The 27,529-nt window shown below is 41.4% G+C and overlaps 1 long non-coding RNA gene across 1 annotated transcript in view; it reads left to right on the forward strand.

The window, feature by feature from the left end:
- The window catches only part of LOC133046155 (uncharacterized), a 135,609-nt gene that overhangs the window by 72,198 nt on the left and 35,882 nt on the right, over positions 1–27,529 (forward strand). Inside the window, exon 2 of the long non-coding RNA XR_009690433.1 lies at positions 7,124–7,187. This is a non-coding gene — a long non-coding RNA (uncharacterized LOC133046155). The remainder of the gene's footprint in view (positions 1–7,123; positions 7,188–27,529) is intronic.

Here is a 27,529-nt window from a genome sequence, read left to right on the forward strand (position 1 = left end):
ACCATAATAATAAAAAATAACAATAGTTGTAATAGTCATGATATTATGCATTAAAAGCCATGTAAACAGCTAGAAGCTGACATTAGGAAACAAGAATGAATGAAAACAAATGCGCAAGCATCTCTATCAAAAAGTTAGCAAAAAGAAGACCAAATAATTTTGAGAAAAGCATGAGTAAGGAAATAATCAAATTAAAACATAGAAATTGGTTTCTTAAAAAATAGGAAAACAGCAGAATTAGCAAGTAAACCCTAGAGCTTATTTGGAAAACCAAGTGAAACAAAGTAGGTAACCCCAAGCTTGCCTAATCAAGTAAATAAAGAGAGTAGTATACATACATAGACTTAGACATTCCTATCAATGCAGAAGAGATTATGAGAATGCCATAGGAATATTTTACAAAACTCTCTTGAAATAAATTTGAATAGCTAGATGAAATGGATAATTTTCTAGGAAAATACAACTTACTAAAATTAAACCTGAAATGTGCAGAAGACTCTGTGGGGGCCAACATACAAGATATTGAGAAAGTTTTAAAGACTTCTTTCTCCCTCAAAACAGTGCCAGCCACAGATGGTTTCCTGGGTGAATTCTTTCAACCTTCAAGAAACAGAAACTTCAATACTATTTAAATTGTTCCCAAGCAGAGAGGAAAAAGGAAAGTTTCCAAATTATTTTCAAAAGCCAACAGAACATTCATTCCTAGACCTTAGAATGGGAGCACAAGTGGAAAAAACAACTTGAGACAGATTTGTGTTATGAACAGAAAAATCGAAGTTCCACAGACATGGAAGGGTCCTGAGTCATCTCAGTTCAGTTTCTTCAAAAGACTAGGGGAATTGCCCACATGTAATCACCGCTGACATGTTCTTATATCCAAGTATTCTTGCCTGGAGACACCCGTGAACAGAGGAACCTGGAGGGCTGTGGTCCATAGGGTTGCAAAGAGGTGGACATGACTAAATTGACTTAGTACAGCACACAGCACATAGATATTTATTTTAATTATTTGTTTTATTACCAAATAAAATTTAGTTTTTGAAGACTTTCCATGATGACAACAGCAACAATAGTAAAATAATAAAGTTCATTCAGTAGTCACTTGTTCCTAGGCTCTATGTTGAGCTCTTTACCCAGAGTCATTTTATTTGATTCATGCCATCTTTAGCAACATGGATAGACCTGGAGATGATCATACTAAGTGACATATCAGAGAAAGCCAAATGCCATATGGTAGCACTTAGAGGTGAAATGTTAAAAAAATACAAATGAACTTATTTACAAAACAGAAGTAGACTCAGACACAGAAAACAAACTTGTGCTTACCCAGGGGGAAAGATCTCAAGGGGAGAGAGGTAAATTAGAAGGTTGGGATAAACATATACACACTAATATATATGCAATGGACGATCAACAAGGACCTCCTGTAGCGCACAGGGAACTCGACTCAATATTTTGTCATAATCTATTAGGAAAAAGAATCTGAAAAAGGGTATATGTATATATGTATAACTTAATCACTTTGCTATGCACTTGAAACATTGCAAATCAACAATACTTCACTTTTTAACATTGTTTCATTTAATCACAAAAACACCAGGTGAGAGCTATTGTTTATATAATATACATTTATATAATATAAATACTGATATTTATATATTTATATACATTTATATATACAGTATGCAGATATTCCCCCCTTAAATATAAGGAATTTGAGCCATAGCAGGTGTATTTCACAGCTAGAGAGTGGTAATGCAAGATTTTAGACCAAGGCAGTCTGTCTCTACAGACTCTTCTCATTTTTGAAATGAATTTCAGTTTGTAAAATCCCATCATTTGGCACCCTTGAACGGAGTCCTGTGCTGTGCAGGTCCCAAGTGCTGGAGAAAGCCCTTTTCCATAGGATCTCGGGGTGATGACATCCACAGCATTCATTGAACGACAACTGTGTGTTGTTCTTGGGCCAGAAGAGGCTTTCTTGTTCCATTGATTCATGGGATAACTGAAGTAGCAGGCAGACTTTTGGTGGCATGTACCATGTGTCTTCAGATCATGTCTATGACTTTCCAGAGTCTCCAAGAGTGTTGTGTGTTCATGACAGGTTGCAGTCCCCGCTGCAGATGCGAGTGAAGTGATGGAAGAGTATAGTGGGTTCAGGAAGCAGAGGAAGTGGCCTGGACAGCTCTCTACTCCCAGACTGTGCTCACCTGGGAGAGGGAAGCCTCGTGCTCTGTGTTCTTCTCTCTCCTCCCAAGCAGGGCCCCTACTTTGGGTCTTTGCCTTCCTGCTCGCCTGTCTGTTCTATGGACTTAGCAGAGGGGGTACCCTTCCCTTTGAGTGTCTCAGCCTTTATACCTGTGCAGGCGTGCGCGCGGGCATGTGTTTGTGATATTTGCCAAGGACCTGGGTTACAGCAGTATTCTGGTAGCTCTCATTCTGGTCTGGAGTCCCTATCAGTTAGATTATGAACAAGTTAGCAGCAGTCAGAGACAGATGCAGGGAGAGAGGTGGGATAAAAGATTGGTGTGCATTTCTTCTTTCTACAGTTTTAAAATCACAGAGTTTTTCATGGTGACCTGTGTTTTACCAGGACTAATTATTCATTTAGTGCTTCCATGCCCTGACTCCGTGCTTTCACATGGAGGCAACGTTACTTGGGGCTAAAAAAAAAAAAAAATTGGAAAACTCATATTTCCAATTCTAATTTCAGGGAAAAAAAATGGAAAGAAAATTACGGCTGGATGCTCGCAAGAGTCACCATGTAGGGGGAGTTATGAGGTAGAAAATTATCTCTCACCAAGGAAATTTTCTTTTCAAACCTCCTCAGTATGAATCCTAATAGGCACAGCCAGAAGAGATAGGCCGCATTGCTAATACAGCTTGAGTGAACTATTGGAGGTGGTGTGTGTGTGTTGTCTTTATTCTAACCAAAACCATATTCTACTTGGAAATAATGGAGCTGAGAGTGGGTGAAAGAATGGTGCCAAAGCGACAGGAGGAAAGAATCCAAGAGAAAAAAACTAAATTACCCTCAGCAAGAGAAGAAATAAAAAATGGTGGGAATTACTTATTGGTGGAGTCCCAAAGGCCTCATAAAAAGTAACTCTTTGATTTACCTTCCTTGTTTCCTGTAGTGGCTGCCAGACAAAATTAAAAGTGGGCCCATGAAACTAGGGAGATTGAGACAGATGTAAAGCTTGCTTTAGAGGCTCAGCTCTTAAGTGTCTTTCCCCTGAACTGTTGCCAGTTATGGAGCGGCAGAGAAGGGGAAGAGGCGGGGCTGGCTGGAAATACCTGCAGAAGGTCTCAAGCCAGCATTGTGCTCTGTGCATGCTGGTGGATGCCCTCCTGCAGCTGAGCTTTGCCCCAGCTCCGCACCCTCCTCCTGGTCGGGCTCAGGCCAAGGCGCAGATATCATGGATTGCTAGAGCAGGGGACATTTGACGGAATTCTATCAGTTAACTCTCTCCAGAAGTATCACTCAGTATTTCCCAGCCTTTTTGATGAGGCTTCAGTTGGACATAGTTTTGGGGGTGGGAAGAGGAAATAAAAATCTCTCCTGTCTGCCTCAGCCCAGCTCTTCCATGATGGTGTAACATACTGATCCATATGCAATGAATGTTTATTGCACACCTACTGTAACAGTCAGTTCTTAATACAGTGATGTTGTGAAATAAGCTCTGATCACAGTAGTATAGCAGAATAAGTGTCTGTTGCATCTGGAGGACAGTTCAGTGACTGCTGATCTTGGCTGAGCTCAGTCATGAGTCTTCGGGTTAGCTGGCTGACTGTTGACTGTTGGCTGATCTAGAATGGCACCAGCTGGGCCAGCTGGGTTGAGTTGACTCTCCTCCATGTATGTTTCATCCTGCACTGGTCTAGCCTGGCTATGTTTGTTCATCATTATAGTAGAGCTCAAGAGGGCAGGCAGAAACACACAAGCCTCTTGAGATGTAGGTCTAGAACCAGAACACTGGAGCTTCTGTCACCATTTTTCAGCCAGTGGGAGACACAGACTAGTCCACATTCAAAGGAGAGAAGAGGAAAGTAGACTCTCTCTTTTTAGTGAGAAGAACTGCAGAGTCACATGGAATCTAACACGGGCCCAGGAAAGGAGTAAAAAATTAGCATCGTCATTGCAATCCACCACACTTACTCTATGCCAATTCTGCATACATGTTTGTAGAAACCCAAAGTTTCTTTAAGGTTAAGCCTCCTTTTCACCACGTGATACACATGAGTCTCTTCCTCTCACAGTCCTGGACTTGTCATTGTGCTTGCCATTCTCAAGTGTTTCCTGGTCCCATAGCTCTGCGCAGAGAGACGCAGTGGTCTAATGTATATAGGAAGTATGTGTTTGTGTGTTAGTTGCTCAGTCGTGTCTGACTCTTTGTGACTCCAGGGACTGTAGCCCAGCAGGCTCCTTTGTCCATGGAGTTCTCCAGGCGAGAATTCTGGATTGGGTTGCCATTTCCTTCTCCTGGGTATCTTCCTGAACCAGGGATTGAACCCGAGTCTCCTACATTGCATTCCTCATACATACAGGAAGTATAAGTTTGTTTTCCCATTAAACCTTGTTACCTGACTGCAAGCAGCGCGGCACCAAAGCCCAGTGGGTGAGGAAGCTGTTGGTGCCCCGCTCAGACCCCAGTCCCCAGATACCGAGAGTGTGGCCTGCTCGGGGCTTGTGGCAGTCCTCTTCTCCAGAGGATCTTACCCAAGCCGAGGCTGCCTTGCTTCAAGAGTTAGGCACGTACATGCACCTCCCACTTCAGCAGACTTCAGCCAAGGCTGGATGGATGCAATGAGAATATAAAAGACTGCCCTCTTACCTGGAGGGGAAGCCAACTCTGTCATGTAACTGGAGACCCAGAACTCCCCATGGGATCAGCCTGAGTTTAGCCTTTGGCTGAAACTACATCCTTGGTCCTCATCTTCTCCTGCTGACCTCACTTGTGACCTCCTGAGAGCACACCATCAATAAATCATGTGCAACTGCTTCTAGCCCAAACTAAGATAGCCCTGTAGCAGAAACAGAGTGAAAGTGGGGAGGGCATTCTCTTCTTCATCAAAGACCTTGGCTGGAGGGTTGGTCTAGTGTAATAGATGGAGTTTCTAGCTGAGGGGCAGCAGCACCCACAGGCCATGGAAGGATGGCTGGCTGAGCAGTGGTGAGGCTGGAAATGTTTAGAATCATTAACCTTCCCTGTGAGGGGCACCCCGAAGACTCTCAGACATAACTGGTTGAGACTTGGAGAAAAGGGAGGGGGAAGAAGGTTATGTGTAGGTAGAAGAAAGAAACCAGCAACATTGGGATTATTTATTTGGCTGCTCCAGGTCTTAGTTGCAGCATGTGGGATCTAATTCCATGACCAGGGATCCAACCCAGGCCCCTTTCATTGGGAGCTCAGAGTCTTAGCTACTGGACCACCAGGGAAGTTCCTACATTGGGATTATTAATGTTGATGTGAGCCTATCTGGACCAAAAATCCAATTCAGTGAGACCCCGTGAAACTTGGGTGATGTTTGCATCCTAGTAAGTCCAGGAATTTTTTTTTTTTTTTGTACAACTGCTGTACCAAAATATGTTTCTCTCTGTGAGATGTAATGATGAAGACATATTGTAGGACCTATTGTTTCAAAAGAGCTGCTGCCTACCTCCATGTCTCCACTGGAGCCTCAGCAACATTGGTGACATTGAGCTCTGCTGTTAATGAGCTTTCATATTCCCCAACAGCCTCCTCACTAGCATCCTGCCTCAGTCTTTGCCCTCTAGTCCAGGCATGTCCAACTTCCGGGTCACAGATCCAACCTACTGTCAGATCAGTGGCAGCATTAGGTTATAATTAAAATGCACAAGAAGTGTAATGAGCTTGAATCATCCTGAAACCACCCCTGTGCCCCTGTTCTTGGACAAATTGTCTTCCACAAAGCCAGTCCCTGGTGCCAAAATGTTTGGGGACCACTGTTCTAATCCATTCTCCACATGATGGTCAGATTGACTCTGTAAAAGTTAAATTTTTATCTTGTTACTGCTCTGATTAGATTCTTCCCTCCCCTCTGATGACAAGTTAAAATTCAGACTACCTAGCATGCCATGTGCTGTGCTTAGTCACTCAGTCATGCCTGACTCTTTGCGACCCCATGGCCTGTAGCCTGCCAGGCTCCTCTGTCCATGGGGATTATCCAGGCAAGAATACTGGAGTGGGTTGCCGTGCCCTCCTACAGGGGATCTTCTCAACTCAGGGATTGAATCCAGGTCTCCCCACATTGCAGGTGGATTCTTTACCATCTGAGCCACCAGGGAAGCCCAAGAATATTGGAGGGGGTAGCCTATCCCTTTTCCAGGGCATCTTCCAGACCCAGGAATCGAACTGGGGTCTTCGGCATTGCAGGCAGATTCTTTACTAGCTGAGCTACCAGGGAAGCCCTAGCATGACATGGTCTCCAATGCCTTTCCAGCAAGGCTTTTTCTTTGCTTTCTTCTGGGTCTAGACTGAGCTACAGGCTGTTTGCTGAGCAAGCCAGGAGTCTTGCCCTGATGGTCCTGAGTGCATGATTTTTTGCCACTTGATGTGTCCTATTTTATATTCTGTCACTGGTAAACTTCTAATCATTTTTCATGATTCACCTTCATCCTCACCTCTTTGTGGAGTGAATCTTGACCATATTAATATCATTTCTACCTCAGGATATATTGCATACTGATTGTATTCCTTCTGAGCAACCAGAACACTTTGAACCTACATCTATCATTGAAATTGTTTGATGGATGAATGAATTAGAATGCATAACTCTTGTAGAAAACCTGCCTAAACTCTGAAAGTACAACAAGCAAACAAACAAAAAATATACAAAATGGTTCAAAGATAGTGAGCAAAACAGAATTTCTATGAACTTTGGGTCACATTCACTTTTTTATTCAAGCCCACCTGGCATGACTCCTTGATGTTACTTATAAAGTCTGAATTGCAGAATTTGGGAATGTTTTCTTGTCTTTTGATAATAAGAACACCATAAGAATAGACAAGGTGTCATATCAAATCCAGTTCAAAGGAATAAGCCAGACCCCTTTTCTTTGTTAATGTATGTATTTTGTTCTGTTCTCTTTCCATTTTAGGTCAGACGTCTTTAGAACAACTTGTATGTATTAAAAAGAAAAGTTAAAGGCATTTTCACAAGAGGTAAGATGTGGGATGCTTTAGTGGGGTTTTTTAGGTTCTAGAATGGTTTGGGGTGAAGGAGGAGTCGGGGAGGGGAAGGGGAAAGCTCTTGTGAGATACAGCCTATGTCCATCGATGCTGTATTATAATCCTCAAGTGGATCCAAAGCTTGAGTGTCTTATAGCAAAAGATACTGCCCGTGTGTGTCCTCCTTGATATCCAGCATCTAATCACTAAGTTGGATCATTACCAAAGAAACACAAAACCTCACTAATAAGTAGAGAAAGGAGAAGGACCACAAATGAATCACATGGGGAACTTGATACAAATTCCTAAGCTTCACCCCTCAGAAAATTCTAATTGAGATTGTTATTGTTCAGTCGCTACGTCATGTCTGACTCTTTGCGACCCCAAGGACTGCAGCACACCAGGCTTCCCTGCCCATCGCCAACTCCTGGAGCTTGCTCAAACTCATGTCCATTGAGTAGGTGATGCCATCTAACCACCTCATCCTTTGTTGTCCCCTTCTCCTCCTGCCCTCAATCTTTCCCAGCATCAGAGTCTTTTCCAGTGAGTCAGTTCTTCGTATTAGGTGGCCAGAGTATTGTAGCGTAGCTTCAGCTTCAGCATCAGTCCTTCCAATGGGTTTATTTCCTTTAGGATTGACTGGTTTCATCTCCTTGCTGTCCAAGGGACTCTCAAGAGTCTTCTCCAACACCACAGTTCTAAAGCATCAATTCTTTGGCGCTCAGCCTTCTTTATGGTCCAACTCTCACATCTGAACAGGACTACTGGAAAAACCATAGTGTGATCAAAAAATCTGCTTTTTACATAAATGCCCCAGATGATTCTCCTATAGGGGGGATGTTTACTACACTTTGAGCACTCATGACTCTATTCCCTGATCACAAAAGCTATAAAAAACCCTTGAGGACAAAAATAATATAAGATATCTTGGTTACATAAGAGCTGGTCAGTTGCATGGTCTATAATTTTAGTCTCTCTTTAGATCTTCTCCTCACTTGTCCTTCTCTGAGTTGGTTACACTCAACTCACTTGGAAAAACTCACAGCCTTGGTCAAACTCAATTTTGTGGTCACTTCACAACTGAATTCATGCAACAGAATGTGGCAGAGAAAGACAGACTGACAACCAGGCTGATTGACTTCCCTTCTGGCTCTGATGATGACCATGGCTGTCGCTGAACTAAGACTCCCCCTGAGAACAGTTCAGGAAGATGGATAGCATAAATGAAAGGGACTGATATATAGCATGGTTTGAAAGCATTTGACTGTAACCAACCCAGGCAGGACTTGAGGGACTGCACTCACTGAGAGAGAGGAAGCAGATGAGATGAGGTTCTCACTCACTGCAGCTTTTTTTTTTTTTACTAAATATTTTCCAGTTTGCTATGCGGGGGAAACAGAGCCCAGGAAAAAAGAGGCAGCCGTGTTGGGCTGACGAAGCACACATTGGAGCTCAGAGCTTTCAACCTGGTGGGAGCTTGAACAGCAAAATCCCAGGGAGAAGTTTGTTATTTTTCTTCCCCAAAAATTCCCTTGACTTGGAGGTGTGCTTCTTGGAACTTCCTTCAAGAGAGAACTTGATGAGGAGTTCGTTTGGTTTACAACTTTCAGGGGCAGCACCGTCGGGACCTTCCTCAGCTTTCAAGCCGAAGTTTTGTTCTTCCTATGCACAGCCCAGACAGTGACTCAGCACGGTGGGCTCCTAAGGCTTCACACCACAGGCTTCCTGGATGGCAGTCATTTTACCACATCTCTGTGGTAGGCTCCCTGTGACTTTCTAAGAATTGCGCTGCAGTCCAAGGTTCTTACTACCCAATCCTCTTTTCTTCCCCAGTCTTTCGTAGATCTCAGACTTGCATTGTGAGCTGAGAGTTCTTTCTACTTCTACTAACTCTCCCCTTTCATAGTTTCACTTTATTTTTTAAGTATTTATCCATTTATTTACTTATTTCTTTATTTGGCTGTGTTGTATCTTAGTTGGGGCACATAAGATCTTTGTCTTCATTGTGGCATGTGAACTCTGAGTTGCAACATGCCGGATCTAGTTCCCCAACCAGGGATTGAGCCCAGAACCCCTGCATTGGGAGTGCAGAGTCTTAGCCACTGGACCACCAGGGAAGTCATCATAGTTTCACTTTAAATTCTATCTTTGTATGTTTTCTAGAGGCTAAATTGGCATGTTCCACCAGCTACCACCTCAATTCTTTGCTTCTTTTAAGCAAAACTTCCTCAAGCAGTTGTTAAGCTCACTTTCTACAATTCCTCTCTTCTCATTGGCTTTTCTTTTTCTTTTTCTTTTTTCTTTATTTTAATTGGAGGCTAATTACTGTACAATATTGTGGTGGTTTTTGCCATACATTCACAGGAATCAGCCATGGGTATCCATGTGTTCCCCATCCTGACCCTCCCTTCCACCTCCCTCCCCATCCCATCCCTCAGGGTCATCCCGCTTTTAACTCACTTCTATCACATCTTAAGAACCCCACCCCCACCACTTGACACACACATGCACATATTCACATACTCCTCGGAAAGCTCTCTTACCAATATCACTAGTGACCATTTCCACATCCCTAAACTCAAGGCTCAGGTCTCAGTCATCCCTGATTTGTTACAGTACATGACGCCTTCTGCCTTGATGGTATACATTTTTCACTTGTTTTCCAAGACACAGCTCTCTCTCTCCCCTCCCTCCTCTTTTTATTTACAATTACTGGTAATACTTTCCAAGTCTTCATTGTAATTCTTCCTCTTAGGTTCACAGTGCCCCAGAGCTCAAGCCTTGGACAGCCTTGCTTCTCTGCCTAATGATGTTGCCTAGGTAATATCTTTACTGAGTAATGTATTTGAGTCTAATACATTTAAATGCTGTTTAAATCCTGACCACCTTCAAACAAAGTGTAAGGCAACTTTCTCTCTCCTCACCTCCTGCCTCGAACCCCATCTGTCTGATCTTTCATTCTCTTCCTTGGCTCTCCTGCTTGCAATTTATGATGATTCCATCCTTCAGTCTGCTCCCATTCTTGAAACCACTTCCTCTGTCACTCTGCATCCAGTCTTGTTGGCACTAGCTTCAGAATATCTAGAATGGGACGAGTCTTCCCCTCCCCGACTAACACTTTGCTGACGATTTCTCCCCAGATAATCACAGCCAGAGAGTCCTAGGTCCTCCTCTTGCCCCTGTCTGTAATCTCTTCCCAACACAACAGCCAGTGAGAACTTTTTAAGTATAAACTGAAACATGTTACTTCCCTTCTCAGACTTTCCCAGTGGTGTCTAGTTGCTTTCAGAGCATAGACCTCTGCCTTTCCCCCACCTCCTGCCCTTTCTCTGACCTCCTTCCCTGTCGGCCTCTCTCAGCCACACCAGCGTCCTCACCTTTCTCTGGATGCACCAGGCAGACTTCAGCCCCAGGACTTTTCCTTACCTGCTCCCCCTGACGCCATTGCTTTCCCTTGAGAACAATCCTGAACACCCTCCTCAATCGTGCCCACTAATGCTCCTGCACAGTCTTTTCTCATAACACTTACCACTGTTTAGCCTGCTATAAAATTATCTCATTCACTGTGTTCACTCTTTATTATCTGTTTACTGTGCATTGGTATGCATTGTGTACCCATGCATCAGGTGGAATGACTTTTCTAGACATTCTGCTGAAAAGTCTGAAAACAAGTCCCCCAGGTGAAATAATGCACAAGACGGTTCAAGTGCCGGCAGGAGGAAGCGGCGTGAGAGGCCAGGTGTCTGGCCCTCTCGTTCCCCTCGGTGCCTGGGGTACAGCAGACGCTGTGTGAATACCAAGGTGGCCAAAGAGTAGATGAACATCCAAGGAAGTCTGACCAAGGACTCGGCCCAAATGCTGAAGTCCTGATCTTGTTTATTCCATTTAGCTTCCAAGCACCCTGTTGAACCTCCTCCGCAGGCTGTATCTGTTGTTTTTTTTTTTTTTTTTTTCCTAAAGCTTTTTAAAGTACAGTTTCTGGGCATGTTCCCATCTGGCACTAAAACCACCTGAAGCTTCTCAACTGAGTAATATGAGATTCTTAGCCATAAGTATGCAAGAAATAATAACTTTCCCCCATTCCTGCCAGATACATGAAGTTCGCCAAGAGTAAAGATGTCACAAATGACAGGGAAGTAGCTGCCTTTGTTCCACTCTTGAAATTTCACATCTTTTGAAATTCAGGGGACTGTAGCACAGTTTTGAAGGCATGGTGATGATAATTTTAATGATGATTTTTTTTTAATTTATTTTATTGAAGTAGAGTTGATTTACTATGTTGCATTATTTTCTGCTGTATAGCAAAGTCATGTAGTTATACCTATATATACATTCTTTTCCATATTGGTTTATCACAGGATGTTGAATATAGTTCCCTGTGCTGTAAACTACCACCTTGTTTTTTTATCCATTCTATATATAATAGTTTGCATCCATTTTGTATATAATCCCAGCCTCCCAATCTATCCTATCCCTTCCTCCCACCTGACAATCTCAAGTCTGTTCTGTATGTCTGTGAGTCTATTTCTGCTTTGTAAATAAGTTCATTTGTCTCATATTTTAGATCCACATACAATTGATAGCATATGGCATTTGTCTTTCTTTCTGGTTTACTTCACTGAGTACGATAATCTCTAGGTCCATCCCTGTTGCTGCAAATGACATTATTTCATTCTTTTTCTCTGGCTGAGCAGTAGTCAATTGAATATATGCTTCTTTATCCATTCATCTGTTGATGGACATTTCGGTGGTTTCCGTGTCTTGGCTATTGTGAATAGTGTTGCTTATAGTGGGTGTCTCTTTCTGAATTATCTACTCTGTGTTTTAATTGTGACCCTCCTCTGTGTCTGGCTCTGTGCTAACCTTCGGGATAAAAGAGGCACAGACGTGGTTCATGTCTTGTAAGTCCTGTAGGACTTTCTAGTCTAGGGAAGAAAAAAAAAGACCTGTGAACAGATATATGAACCATTAAAAGCATCATAACAGAATTTTAAAATGCAGTAAGATCTCAGAGGATTTAAAACCAAGAAAACAAATCCCAGTTCTGTCTAGGGCAGTCCTGGAGTATTCCCAGAGAAAGCTCAATCTGAACCACGACTTGAAGGACAAGCAGTAATCTGGCACATCGCTTAAGGATAAGAGTGTCAAAGGGAGGAGAGAGGAAAATGAGGACAAAAGTATGTTGCTATGAACAAATTGGTACAGGAGGAAAACTGCAAGTGAAGTCAGTATGGCAATAATTTAGGGAACATGCAGGGTGACCAAGACCGGTCATGAGGCTCTGGAATGCCAGCGAGCACTTTGGCTTTTACCTCTTGGACACTCATTCTTGATTATTTCTACATGAAGATCTATGTATCTTTCAAAACATGTTTTAAAAATACAAGTATCTCTATGCGGTATATAGTAAGGATGACGGTCAAAGGCCCATAAAGACAGGGAGGGAAAGGCAGTCATAATAGACAGAAAATAACACAAACACAGACTGCACTGTGTTTCCTGGAGGCACAGATTAGGGGCCAACGCCCAGCCAGATGGGTTACTTCTTTCTAACAAAGAACGATTTGTCTCGACTTCATGGAAGATGCATGCTTTCTTGGTTGTGGATATAGAAAGATCCCTCTCTTATGGGTCTTTGCATAAAGAGTCATTGAGTCATGGTGAGAGGTGTCGCCTTTGAACATGTGATACAGAGGTTGGCACTTAGAACTACTCGTTTCTGTTCAGCTGCTCAGTGAAAGATGAAGACTATCAGACTGACAGTTACTAGTGGAGAAGCTCAGAGCTGTGAGATGTGTTGAGAAGACAGGGGTTTATGTCTTCCTGCTGTGCTTCTCATGGAGCGGGCCCTGAATTAGGGACACAGTAGACTCGTTAGGATGAGCATTCTCATGTGATTTCACTGCAACTAAACCAACTTTGAAAGTGGCTTTGGTTTTCAGAGTGATTTTCATGGTAAAATGGTTCTTTGGTTGGCTCTCGGAGCATGCTCAGAGCTGAGAAATATAAACTGAAGCAGAAAATAGCAAAGACCAAATAATTGCCCAGGCTCCTACAGAGACCTCTTAGTAGAGGTGGGTTTGGCAACCTGGTAAGTTGTCTCACTGCAGATTCAGGATTTACATGTCCCACATAGAATCGTGTTCCACGCTTATCCCCCTCAAATGGCAGACAGTCACAGAGTCAGAGTAGGACCATGGACAGAAAGTTTATGGGGGAAAATAGCTATTTTTAAATGACTGAGAGAACCACTGTTGATTTCCTTGGATTTATATTGCAAAGATGAAGTACAGTGACAGAAAAACAGGAGCCCTCATCTTTATCATTGGCAAAGCATATTTCACAAAGATTATATAGTCTCCTTTATCATGCGTGACCCCCTAATGCAGAGCTGTTGTTATTTCTCCTTCGCATGTGAGAAAAACCGAGGTGCAGAGAGGTGAAGTGAGTGTGCCCCATTTCACAGAACCCAAGACTGCTGAATCTAGTTCTCTGTATGTTTTACTAGGTCATCACTATTTCTTTTAAGTTGCTTCCCTGCACGAAATCTCCAATAGGGATCTTCAAAATCAGGATCATGGCTTTCTGAAATGAGATTATGTGTGGGCCAGAAGCCAGAGTATGTTATTTCTTAATGTGTTTTTCTTCCCTGAAGTCACTTGGCTCTTCAGTATGACTTATGGGAGGCATTGGGTTAACTTTGGCAGGTTAGGAGATGGTGGATGGGTGGGTGGTGCATGCAGCTTTGTTGCCTATGGAGGCTGTCTTCAGCAGCTGCCTGGCTGCCTACCTTTTTCTTGTGTTTCCCAGGAGGAGGTGAACATTTCATTTTCGAGAAACTGGACTCTCACCCAAAGTGACCCTGAAGTCTGAGCTGCATATTAATCTCTATCAATGAGAGAAAAGCACTTTGTTCTTAAAAATTCACTTGCTCCTTCTTCTTGTCCTTGAAGACTTCATATTTGAAGCAGCAGGGAACAGAGGAAAGCTAACAGTTTGTTCTTTGGATTTCTACCAGCCCAATTTTCTAACTGTTACTTGCCTAAAATAAGTGTTACCATAAAGTGCCACAAAAGACCTCTGATTTTGTCATTCCACCAAAAAATGCAGGAGGAGTACACGTCTGTAACGGCTGAACCACTTAAGGTGTGCTGACCATTAGTCTCTCACTTTGCCGTCATTTGAATGTCACTACAGTCAGCAGCCACAAATCTTTAGTAAACTACACTCTGATTAGGAATTTTTTCTTCACAGTTTGGGGCTGTGAATCCTCTTTTTTCCTTTCTGGTTTCCCTCTTGGGGCCTGTCTCTTCCTTTGTGTTTCATCTCTCTTTTTTCTGACACATATCTTTTTTCCATCTCTGTATCTTTCATCTTCCACGAGTGTATTTGCTTGACTGAAAGGACAAACAGATGTTGACTTCTTTATTGTGAAACACACACACAAAAGGAACAATTAATTTATATCTATGGTAAGTCTGCTCTAACAATGGCAGGCCTTGAAGATATATATTCCACTTGAGACCTGAGCCATATTTTGTTTTCGTGTAGCTGCTCAACAGAATTTAACTTCAAGTTAGATTCACATTCCCCCAAGTGAGAGTCTTTAATTATTCTCAGGAATAAAACCAGTGACTATTTCCATTTTAAATATTTGAAAGGCCTTTGTTTTTTTTCCTAATGTGTTCATATTTTTTGCTTGCATTTAAAAAAATTGACTTAACTCTTGTCTATCATCATTTTGCTTCATCAGAAAATGCAATTACAAATAGTTTCTGGTTACAGTTACTGAAAGTGATTCCTAAGCTAGGAATTAGGCAGTTATATACAAGAGAGAAGATCCCCAGGAGAAGGGCATGGCAACCCACTCTTGTATTCTTGCCTGGAGAATTCCCATGGACAGAGGAGCCTGGTGGGTCCATGAGGTCACAAAGAGTTGGACACGATTAAGCACAGCACAGCACATATAGGAGCAAACGTGTTTTGAGCTTATCCGGACCTAGCAGAAGGGCTTAGCAGTCTCCTAGTCCTCAGACTTGAATTCCTTGTGCAGCTGTAGGTCCACTGCCTGGTAGATTTAAAGTTAGCATCTGGTATCCAGCCAGCAGCAACGTGATTCGGCCTTTTTGGTCCATACAAAGGCTTAGTTTCAGCCTCATCTTGCTCTATGGCACTCCAGTTTCCTCCCTAGGTCTAGAGCCCTTTCCTGAGCAATAAGTCATTTGTTTTCTGCTGATATTCTGACTAGCTCATTCTAGAAGCGCCTGTCTTGGAACCAGAATCCGTCCTGTGCTCTGCACTGGGGTTTTCTCCATGATTTAGACCTTTTGGTTAAAGATCTGCCTAGTCTTTCCTTCCCATAGCCAGTGTTGATCAGCTCCATCATTCCGTCCTGATCTATATCACATTTCTTACCTTCAGTGCACACCCATCTTCATCTCCGTCTTTGCCTCCATCCATACTACCATCCTCAGCTCCACCTACTAATACTGGTTGTGGGTTCCTGTACCCTACCTCCTTCAGTCACAGGACTGGTCCAGGTGCTAACCTGTCCTGAAATTCCCAACCGAGCTCCTTGACATTCAGTATTGTGTATACTGTGGAATCAGTCACCTGGTAGGTCCGAGGTTAAGCTAGTTGAGCAGCAGATAATCAGAAAGCTGCTTAGGTGCTGCTCTGGCTTCCTTGTATCCCTTCTCTGCTTACCACCCTGCCCCCATCCCTCTCTATTTCTTCTTCTTCTTCCTGCCACTTGTGACTCTCACTTCTGTCTCTGTCCACACATTTTTTAAACATAGCTTTTCCATGCTTTTCCTTCACCTGAGACCTAAACCAGTTTCCCTAGCTTGTGTTTCCATTATTCTTTGCCCAGGCATGAGGTTTCCCAAGAAGCACAACTCCTATCAAGGTCCCCTGTTCCAGGAACTTGACTCATTGGGCCTGAAAAAAACAATTTAGAGATGGTACTGAGAGCTCTTTCTGAAACCATGGACTTGGGGACATGTGAAGATTCAAAAGATTCTTACATGTATTCATTCCCAAGTGAGTACTTTATACATCTCTCCTTACCATGTTACAATGTGCTAGTTAGGGTTTGCTATTAATAATAAAGTATCTGAGAGCAAAGTAGAAGATCAGAAAAAAAAAGTAATAATAAATTTTCACATAATAGAATCTGCTCATGATAGAACATTGAGATTAGCTGCCAGACATGGAGACAAAGAGGTCCACTAAGAAAGTCATTTAGTAGATAATAAATCTAACCCAAACAAGGCCTCTGGGTCCCACGTCAATGCATCAGATACCCTAATTTCAGAAATGCAAATGTTACAGGATTAAAGCAAAATGAAATATTGAGAGAAGATTAAGCATAACCTGATGCACTATTAATCTCAGCCCTCCTCTGAGAGTCGTGTTTCAGGAAGAAGTGGGGAAGAACTCCCCAAAGGAAGCATTTTTATCTGGGAGCCTATTCAGCAGGAGCAGACAAGCCTTGCTTAATGTGTAGACATTGTGGAAGGGAGACTTCCATCTTCCCTCTCGCTGGCTTTCCAGAAGAAACAGTGACCTGTGCTGTGGTCAGAATATTCGTAATCACACATTCGTGTTCGTAATCACAGCTCTTATCACACTACTGACACCGCACCACCAGTAAATTCAGCTTAGAAACGCAAGACAAAGTATACAGTTTGTGAGGGCACAGAGAACAGCTACCATGGAAGTTACCATTAATAACAGCTTCATTATAAGTTTAGCTTCTAAGCTACACAGGATCTTGACTTCCTTACCAATGTATTCTGTCTTCTATTCTGAAGATTATTTTGAGTTAGTAGAAAAATGGGATTTTTCGGTAGCAGAAACATCAAATCAAAAAGCCAAAAGAATGGTACTTTATAGTATCCCATGATTTGTCCAAATGCTTTATGTCAATAAAGAATCATCAATACTTGTCAAATCGACACTGAAATTTCCAACGACTGAAAATACAAATTCCAGCTGTCCAATTTCAAGTCAACACAAGCTTGTCTAAATTCAACCCTTTGACGTAAAAACAACTTGAAATTTATTGAATGCCTTTAAGCAGGCAGTTTAGACTTGTCAGATACCCGGCGAGCACAACTCGACTGAGAAAATCCAGCTTCCATCATGTACAAGGATTACAATCAAGCAAATTTTCGTTTTTTAGCCTTTCCAATCAGGTTCCTATTCAATGCACTGTTTGATTTCTGACATTACTAAGATCTATAGGGCTCCATTTTCTTGCCACAATGGGGTCTTTCTTTTCTTTTCTAGCACAACCTAGAATAGACTTTATTTGTAGACTTAATAAGGCCCCCTCAGAGTCAGAAAATAAGATTGTTTCAATCATTATTTGCTTCTGTGAGTATGAAAATATTCGATATAGTTTCAGATACTTCTGGCAATGAGTTATTAAAAGAAGTCTGAATTTTCCTTTGTTTATCTGAAGTTCAAGACTTGCTATGTGTCCTTACTCTAATTGTTTTGATTTTATTGATTCCTGCATTCCTCCTGACTTCTGTCTCATCATCCTCTGGAATAGGAACCTTTAGAAACAGCAACTTTATATTGTGACCATTTCCACAAACATATTCTAAGCACCTCCTCTGGATCAGACCTTGAATTAGGTCTTAACATTACAGAAATGGAGCAATCCCTGCTATCACAAACCTCAAAGTCTGGCAAAAAAATCTGGAATAACAGCATCTAGAAATACAGAGCTCCTAGGAGAGAGAAGAGAAGCTGCTAGAGAGGGGATCTGCTGCCTCCTGGCATAAGATTGCCTTAACCCCTTTATTTATTTGGGACATGACAACACCAGTCTTCCCTGAGGGATTTGAGGTGGGGTGGGAGGGAGAATGGCTCCATCTTCTCCTGATGAGTAAATATTCCCATATCTCATCCTGCCTGGGAAAGGTCTCCTTTCTTTCCATCTGCTTCCGTCAAGCCCCTGACATGCACACATATGACATGCAGTGCCTGTTAGCATGTCAGTGATCTTCAGTGGCCATAATGATTCACTGAATATGAACCACTGTTGGCATGTCAGTGATCTTCAGTGGCCATGATTATTCACTGAATATGAGCCATTAACTATACTCTGAGTGTCATGGGCTGAGCACAGGCATGGTGCTTGCTCTCATAAAGCCAAACCTGTGCTAACAAAGACAGAAAATGGGCAAGTGTCAGAAGGACAAAATAAATAATCACATGAAGAGAAGGGTCAAGGCACAGCAGTGGAGAAAAAATGTATGAGTCCTGTTCCTTTGGGTGGTAACCTATGGTCTCTCTGAGATGGTGACATTTAATGTGAGACTTGATGGATGAGGAACAAGCCACATGAAGCTGTGCAAGGGAGAGAGTTTCTGATGATGGAAAGGAAGGCAGAGTGGGTGGAGGGGGCATATGTGGCAGAGAGGGGTTAAAAAATGAGGTTTGGTGTTTACTTGGTATAAGGACAGGTTTCAGATGAAATCATCAGAAGGAGTTAGGATCTTATTCAAGTCCAGTGTGAAAGCATCAAAGTTTTAAACGTTTTTAAACTTATCACATGTCCGAGTATATGATTTGCTTTTTTTTTTTTTTTAATTTGGGTGTGCCAGGTCTTAGTTGCAGCATGTGGTATCTAGTTCGCTAACCAGGAATCAGCCCGGCTCCTTGCATTAAGAGTGCATAGTCTTAACCACTGGACCACCAGAAAAATCCCTGATTTGCATTTTGAAAAAAGACTCTTATGGCCACTCGGTGGAGAACGTGTGTACCAGTGGGGTGGCAGTAGTAGCTGCGGCTGTGGCAGCAATCCAGGTAAAAGATATTGGCAACTTGATGTAGCAGAAGAGTCATCCAAATGCCAACACTAGGAAGCAAGAATTTGGAAGCTTGTTACCTATACTGTGCTTCCCATGTCATACTGTATCCCAGCTTTTCCAGCAAAACTGATCTCCATGAACCCATTGGTTCATTCGGCCAAATGGGAATGTATGTTTGGTGCTTTGCTGCCTATGGTAGCATAGAAGCCAAAAGGCCCCAGTCGTTGTCCTGTGAAAAGGTGATAGTTGACTAACAAGCACAGCCATGGAAGCTCATGCAGAGTTAACCAGTTGCAAGAAGAAGGGGTACTCTGCCACCAAGAAATCATATTCTACATAGTGTGAGTCATCTCAGTGTTTACCGCATGCCAAGTACAAGATTGTGTCTATGGGAAGCTATTTATTAATGGAAATCCAAGGATCAATTTGTTCAGGGTTTCCCATTGATTAGAAACGGAGAAGGTGAGGGTGGGATGTTTCGAAAGAACAGCATGTATATTATCTATGGTGAAACAGATCACCAGCCCAGGTGGGATGCATGAGACAAGTGCTCGGGCCTGGTGCACTGGGAAGACCCAGAGGAATTGGGTGGAGAGGGAGGTGGGAGGGGGGATTGGGATGGGGAATACGTGTAAATCTATGGCTGATTCATATCAATGTATGACAAAACCCACTGAAAAAATAAATAAATAAATAAAGGGGGAAAAAAAAAGAAACCTCAGAAGTCTCAAAGTGTTTACATTCCGAGTATCGGGGCTTGTTGGTATATGAACACTCTCAACCATCAGCTCCTTCACTTTTTGTGCTTGGAATGCAAGTTGACATGTGTGCTGAGAAGATTATAAGATTGTGCCTTACTATGGTTATAGAGGATAAACAGTGCATGAAAGGTATTTATGGCAAAGGCTCAATGAAAATGTTTAGAATTTAAGAGATTCTTGGCCAGGTTATCCCATTGAAAAGTTTACTTAAGAACAAATCAGAGACTTCCCCGGTGGTCCAGTGGTGAAGAATCCACCTTCCAATGTAGAGAATGCAGGTTCAATTCCTGATCAGGGAACTTAGATCCCACATGCTTTGGGGAAACTAAGGCCACACGCTACAACTGGAGAGCCTTCATGCATAACAAAGACCCGGCACAGCCAAAAATAAATAAAAAATAAATAAAATTTACCAAGCCTTCATATGTAAAAGAAAAATGGAAAGAGCAGCATTCAGTGACAAGTGATATATCTCAAGAAGTTGCTAGCTTGTCAGAGAAAGAGAAGAAGGTCTCAAGAGAACGGGTAGCTGTTAGTAAATTGGAGCTGTGCCTGGCATAGAGGCAGTAACCTGACTCATTTCTAGGGTAGTAAGGGAGAGAGCTGATTTTGTCAACCCCCACTTTAGACTTCTAAAATACCATGGACAGTCTCAATCCATGGGGCACCCAGGTGCTTGATAAAGGGTACTAGAGCTTCAATATGCTTTGAGAACCTATCGCTTTCCCCATAAAATTCCAAGGACCAGAATCTGGAATATTTACTGAAGCCCTGGTAGCCAGAATCAATTATCTCCCCCACCCTCTCCATCTGTCTCTATCTCTTATATAATTAAGACTTAATTCATTCTCTTTCACTACTGAATCTAACGGAGAAGAGTTACTATTGATGTTAAATTAACAAGAGTCAATTAGCATGGGATTGAGCACTGGACAGATTTTAATTTGCATCCTACTCAGCCTCTTCATGGTTGTGTAAGTTTGGTCGAGGTATTAAAATTCTACCAGCCTCAGTCTTTTGTCTATCAGCAAAATATTGATAATGATTCTTTTGGGAAGAACCATGAAGATTGAATTAAATAATGTACATGGAGTGCCTAGTTTGGCACATGGTGATACCCAACAAATACTCAATAGAATAATGCAATTGTATTTGGCTTATTTTTGGATCAGCTTGTAGCATCTGTTACTCTGTATACTCCATCTTTCTAGATTTGTGATCCTTGTTGGACATTTTCTTTCTTAGACCTTGACACCTATGAAAGTCATTCTTATATTTCCACAACTCAGACTTTTATGCTGAGTATTTTCTGACGTGGAGAAAAGCTGCAAAATAAAGTAATGACCATTTTTATACCATCTAGGTTCAACAATTAATATTTTGCCATATTTGTTCTAATTCTCCATATTTATACCTTTAAAAAATATAAGCATCTAAACATTTAAGAGTTGCAGACAACATGAGATCTCTGCATAAATATTTTATTTGGCAAGCATTTTCTAAAAATAAGGACACTTTATCAGCCTAAAGACATTATCACTTCTGAGAATATTAACATTAATGCCACATCCTCACTTAAAATCCAATCCATAATCAACATTTCTCAACTGGCCTTTTATAGCTGTTTCTTTAGTCTTTGAACCAGTCTTCCAATCAAGGTATAAATGTTATATTCAGTTATGTCTTTTTTTAAAAATGTCTTTAACCTAAAACAGTTGTCTTAATTTTCCCATGACAATGACTTTTTTAAAGAGTGCAAACCACTTTTCTTGTAGAATGATTTGACTCCTGAATCCACATCTTTTACTCACTGGCCCCAGTGGTCTTTGAAGTAGCTACCTTGCTGATAAATTGTCTACTAAGACCCTGAATCCTTCTTCCAGCCTGCAGGAAAATTATGAATGAGTCTTTAATGCTGGCATTTTGATGTCACATTGGAAGAATATCCAGAGGAAGAAAGTTAACATTGGAAGTGATACCAAGGAGCTCTGTCCTCCTTCGACCAAGAGTACTGAAACCCAGGAGGGAGTCCCACCTGCCAAGCATAATGGAAATGTCATCCAGGAAAGGGAAAGTGGTCAAAGTGTTCCTCTGAAGATTCCCTTGCAAATTAAAGAGTTCATTGGAAAATGGCTCTTTTGCCAATGGCTCCCCATCTAGCAGCCCAAAGTCCTCCTTCGTGTTGTCTTGACTAAGGGCTGCAGAGTTTGTCACAAGTCAAGAGGCTCTTACTTGCCAAGACTTCTGAGTGAATCCTTTGTAGGCTTCTCATAGTTCCCAGACCATGTGAGAACCAAGAGTCTTGCAGAAGAAGTCAAGAAAATTTGCCTGGCTAGATATATTTAATAGGGTTTCTTTTGGCCTCTTCCCTATAGGTCAGCAAAGACCAATAACATTTTATGCAATGATGAAAATGTTACTTTTGTTTTGCTATGCTCTCCAGCTTGGTAGCCAGTAGCTACATGTAGCCACTGAGCATTTGAAGTGGGCTAGTATAGTTGAGGAATGGATTTTTAAATTTAATTTAACATTAAGAAATTTAAATGCAGACATAAGTAGCCACGTTGGCTTGTGTTGAACAGTACAGCTACAGACTATGTTGTCACTCGAATCTAATTTCCAGATTTGGAGACCATGATCTATTCTCATGAATTCCATTCTCCGCTCCTCCCCTTCCCTTCAGTACAGTGGAGGAACAGACATCATTTGCAGCTCTTCAGATTCTCATTTCCCCTTTCTTAGACCAGCCTCAAGATGTCTAGGAGCCAGCAGAGGGGTCAGCCACACTGCAGCTGATATGCTAAGAAAGGAAGCCTGCTACCCTGAGTGGTACCCACCTGTGCTTTTCCATCTGAGCCTCTCCTCTTCCCGTGTGACAACTTGCTCTGAATCTTCACCCCCTAGGTAGGTGAGCTGACTCCTGGGAAGTCAGCTCATAGGAACCCTGCCCCAGAGCTGACAGAGACTTGATTTTCAGGATCAAAGGTCTGCGAGAGGAGTCTACCAACACTTTGGCTTTATCCAAGAGGCTGTGCTTTGTGATTCAGTTGCTGGATAGGCAAGAAGAAAGTGGCAGTGACAATGGTGATTAAATTTCATTGTATGTGAAGAGCTTGGCACTTGTATTAAGTGCTATACATGCATTTACTCTTTATAATAACTCATATAATATATATTATGAGTTTTTATTTTACAGTTGAGGAAACGATATTCAGAAAAGTATAAGATGTGCCCAAGTGCATATAACTAGGCAGGGAGGGGCTAGGAATTAAAATATAATCTGCCTAATTTTTAGAGCTTCTGAGTATGACAGCAATTTTCTGCCTTGAATCTCTCATGTCTGTGTCTTTCTGTCTTTTTCTCTGTACACACATACACACATTTGTGAATTTTCCAGGCATTTGAATTATATACTTTCAATTTCCAAACTCTTAAATGAAAAATAGTTTGGCTTGATCAAATTGCTGGTATACTGTACTTGTCCTGCCCTACTAAACTATTAACTCTTTCTGAATACACATACATTATAGAAATTGCACTGTGATATATTTAAGTTCTAGTGAGGCAAGTAGAATGATTTGCCTACATGAACCAGCTTCAAGTCACAAAGCTTAATTTTTGTTCTTGTTATAAACTATGTAAAACACAAGATTTGCCATTTTAACCACTTTAAAGTTTACAGATTTGTGGCATTAAGTATATTTACATTGTTTTGTGTGGTTTGTTTTTTTACTTAGGATGGATAACTCTCTTTCTTTTCAGTTTTATTGAGGTATAATTGACAAAATTTTAAGATATTTAAAGTACATTGATATTGTTGTACAACCATCACCACTATGCGTCTCCAGAACATTTTCATCATCCCAAACTGAAATTCTGTACTCATTAACTAATGACTCCCAATCCCCACTTTTCCCCAGCACCTGGTAAACTCTTGTCTACTTTCAGTCTCTATTGTTGTTCAGTCACTCATTTCATGTCTGACTCTTTGTGACCCCATGGACAGCAGCACGCCAGGCTTCCCTGTCCTTCACCATCTCCCGGAGCTTGTTCAAACTCACGTTCATTGAGTCAGAGATGCCAGCCAACCATCTCATTCCATTCTCCTGCCTTCAGTCTTTCCCAGCTGGATGTGACTCTTCCAGGCACTAGAACTTGGAGCTTCATGGTCACTATTTTGCTGACATCACTCTTCAAGTCAGTTACCTTTTCAGGTCAACACACCTCTTGTCCACAGGCAGTGGAGGTGAGAGATTAGTGGGGGGGCGGTGTATGTGTGGGGAGGAAATAAGCATGTGAGGTACAAGGTTGGGGCAGAGTGACATTCAAGAGCCTTCATGCATTTAGTTCCCATTTCTCCAAGAAGCAGGTAGGGAACAGTTGGCAGCGACCTATCCATCAACTTTCCCCCTTTCCCTCCCTCAAAGAAAGACACATTTATTCCTAAATCTGGTAGCCTCACAGAAAAGTACATTTATTTCTAAATTCTGGTAGCCCCAAGGAGTAGAAGCCCATATAATTCAGGAGCCAGATGATTTTTATTAATGGAGGAAATCAATATTTGATTATCAGAGTCATTAAATTCATTTCTACTTTAATGCCAGTAGGGAACTAGATTTTGGAGACATCTGAGCACACTCAAAACCAACTAGGAGAACCAACTGAGTTCTGTTTCAACTGGAGACTCACTGTCCACTTCAACATTGTCTGAATTCTGTTTCTTCCCTCTTTTCCTAAAAGACATAGAAGGTTAAGAACAGGGTCTCCCCTCTGAAGTAAGAAGTCAAATTTATATATTTTTGACTTGGTATATTGTTGAATATTTTAAGATTTGATGTACTTTTAGTGAAAACAAAGCTTTCTTAAAGTAATTGAGATATATGAAATTCTCATTATCACAAGAGAAATGTTGATCCCTTTGAATTATGCAGGGAAGAATAAATATCTAATTATTTTCACCTAATCGTCATTATTCCTTTTCATCTCCCAATACTCTAGTCATTTCTTATTGTTTTTATTCTCTCTACCCCATCAGCTCTTTTAAAAAGAGATCCTTTTGAGTTCAGCTGAGATAAAAGAGGCTTAAAGATAAGAAATAACAGAAGTCCCTGCACTTCATGGGGATTACAAGTGGAATTAACGTGGCTATATAAAATGATGCCACCGCTTGGGGCTTGGAAATGACAAGGTTATTTATTTTCCAAAATCCTAGACACTGGTTAGATTGTTATTAATCACAGGGACTCCAAGGCTGGGGTGGGGAAACTCTATTTGCAGATGGAGCACTGTTGGGTTGTGAGCCTATCACAGTCCTCTTTTTAAAAACAATGTCTGAATTTGAAAAAAAAAAAAAAAAACTCTAATTTTTGAAAACTGTCTAAAGTTAAGTATAAAAGAATTAATCTCTACTTGCTCCTTCCCCACCCCCCACACTCTAATGGCAAATATCTTTTAACCATTATCCTTTTTAATACATTTGGGGGTTCCCATTAGAATTTTAGGTCTTCCCTTGTAGCTCAGCTGATAAAGAATCCACCTATAATGCAGGAGACCCCAGTTCAATTCCTGGGTCTCGAAGTTCCCCTTGAGAAGGGATAAGCTACCCATTCCAGTATTCTTGGGCTTTCCTGGTAGCTCATCTGGTAAAGAATCCTCCTGCAATGTGGAAGACCTGGGTTTGATCCCTGGGTTGGGAAAATCCCAGAGGAGGGCATGGCAACCCACTCCAGTATTCATGCCTAGAAAATCCCCGTGGACAGAGGAGCCTGGCGGGATCACAAAGAGTGGGACACAACTGAGTGACTAAGCACATTAGAATTTTAAATGCTTTTTCTGCTTCTGTTGCTTGAGATACCATCTTTAGACAGCACCCACCTAGAGGGTACAATGAAATCAAGAGTTTGGCAACATTTTTACTATTCTGTACATCTTGATCTATACCTAAATTTTGTCATTTTATAATTATTTTAGTTCTTCTAATAATTCCCTCTGTAACTGTAAGTGATAAATATTCACCTTTGCATTTGTTGATTTATCAACTTTAGATAATACTTTTGGGGGTGTGTATATTTTGGTGTTTTATATTGTGGCTGTGCTGGGTCCTAGTTGTGGGGCACAGGATCTTCATTGCTGCATGTGGGATCTTTGTTGCAGAATGTAGGATCCTTTTTTTTTTTTTAGCTGCATCATGTGGGATCTAGTTCCCTGACCAGGGATCAAACCTGAGCTCCCTGCATTGAGAGAGCAGAGTGTTAACCATGAGACCACCATGAAGTTCCAAAAATACTTTTGAAGGGAGAATAAGTCCATACATTTATAATTATTTTGGTTTCTTCTCTTCCCTTCACTTGCTAGCTTTTATTGTTGGTGGTAGTGGTGATTTAACTTGTATACTGTCAAGGTTCATAGCACTTATATTTTTCTTCAATATCTGTAAATTAGTTTCTGCTGTTTGTCTATAGGTTAATTGTCACAATCAAAATTCTCCCCAAATAGAAGATTAGTGAATTAAAGATGTAAATGTGAGACCTGAATCCACAAAATTTCTAGAAGAAAACATTGGCAGTACACTCTTCAACACTGGTCTTATATTTTGGGGGACATATCTCTTCGGGCTAGGGAGGAAAAAGCAAAAATAAACAAATAGGACTACATCAAACTGAAATGCTTTTACACAGCAAGGAAAACTATCAACAGATTGAAAAGGCTACCTACTGAATGGCAGAAGATATTTGCAAATGACATATATGATAAGGGGTTAATATCCAGTGTAAAAGAACTCATACAATTCAGCATTAAAAAAAAAAAAAAACCCAATCCAAACAACCTGATTGAAAAATGGACAGAGCACCTGAATAAACACTTTTACAAAGAAGGTGTCAGATAACTGACGGGCACATGAAAAGATGCTCAACATCACTACTCATCAGGGAAAGGCAAATCAAAACCACAATGAGATTGTCTTATGCTTGTTAGAATGACTGTCATTAAAAAGGAAACAAATACCAAGCGTTGGCAAGGATGTGGAGTGAAGGGAACCCTAGTGCATTGTTGGTGGGAATGTAAATTGGTGCAGACACTGTGGAAAACAGTATGGAAATTACTCAAGAAATTAAAAAATAGAATGACCATATGATCCAGCAGTTCTACTCCTGGGTATTTATTCAAAGAAAATGAAACACTAACTAGAAAAGATATATGCACCACTATGTACGCTGCAGCATTATTTACAATAGCCAAGATATGGATGCAACCTATGTACCCATCAATAGATGAAGGGATAAGGAAGGTGTGGCATATGTGTACAGTGGAGTCCTACTCAGCCATCAAAAAGAATGAAATTTTGTCATTGGTGAAAACATGGTTGGATCTAGAGGGAATCATGCTAAGTGAAATAAGTCAGACTAGAGAAAGGCAAACTATATGCTTTCACTTATATGTGGAATCTCAAAAGCAAACGAACAAGCATAACTAAGCAGGAACAGAGTCATATACACAGAGAATAAACAGGTGGTTGCTGGGGGGGGGAGGATGTGGGAGGAAAGAATAAGTGAGAGAGGTTAGGGGGTACAGACTTTCAGTTACAGAAGAAATATGTTGATGGTATGAAATGTGCAGTGTAGGGAATAGTCAGTAATTACATCATCTCTTAGTATGGTGACAGTAACTAGGCTTATCATTGCTACTTATCACGGTAATCATTCTAGTGAAAAGATAAATAAGTTCTAGGGATGTAGTGTACAACATA

The sequence above is a fragment of the Dama dama genome, chromosome 24 (assembly GCF_033118175.1).
Source record: "Dama dama isolate Ldn47 chromosome 24, ASM3311817v1, whole genome shotgun sequence".
In the NCBI taxonomy this organism is placed as follows: domain Eukaryota; kingdom Metazoa; phylum Chordata; class Mammalia; order Artiodactyla; family Cervidae; genus Dama; species Dama dama.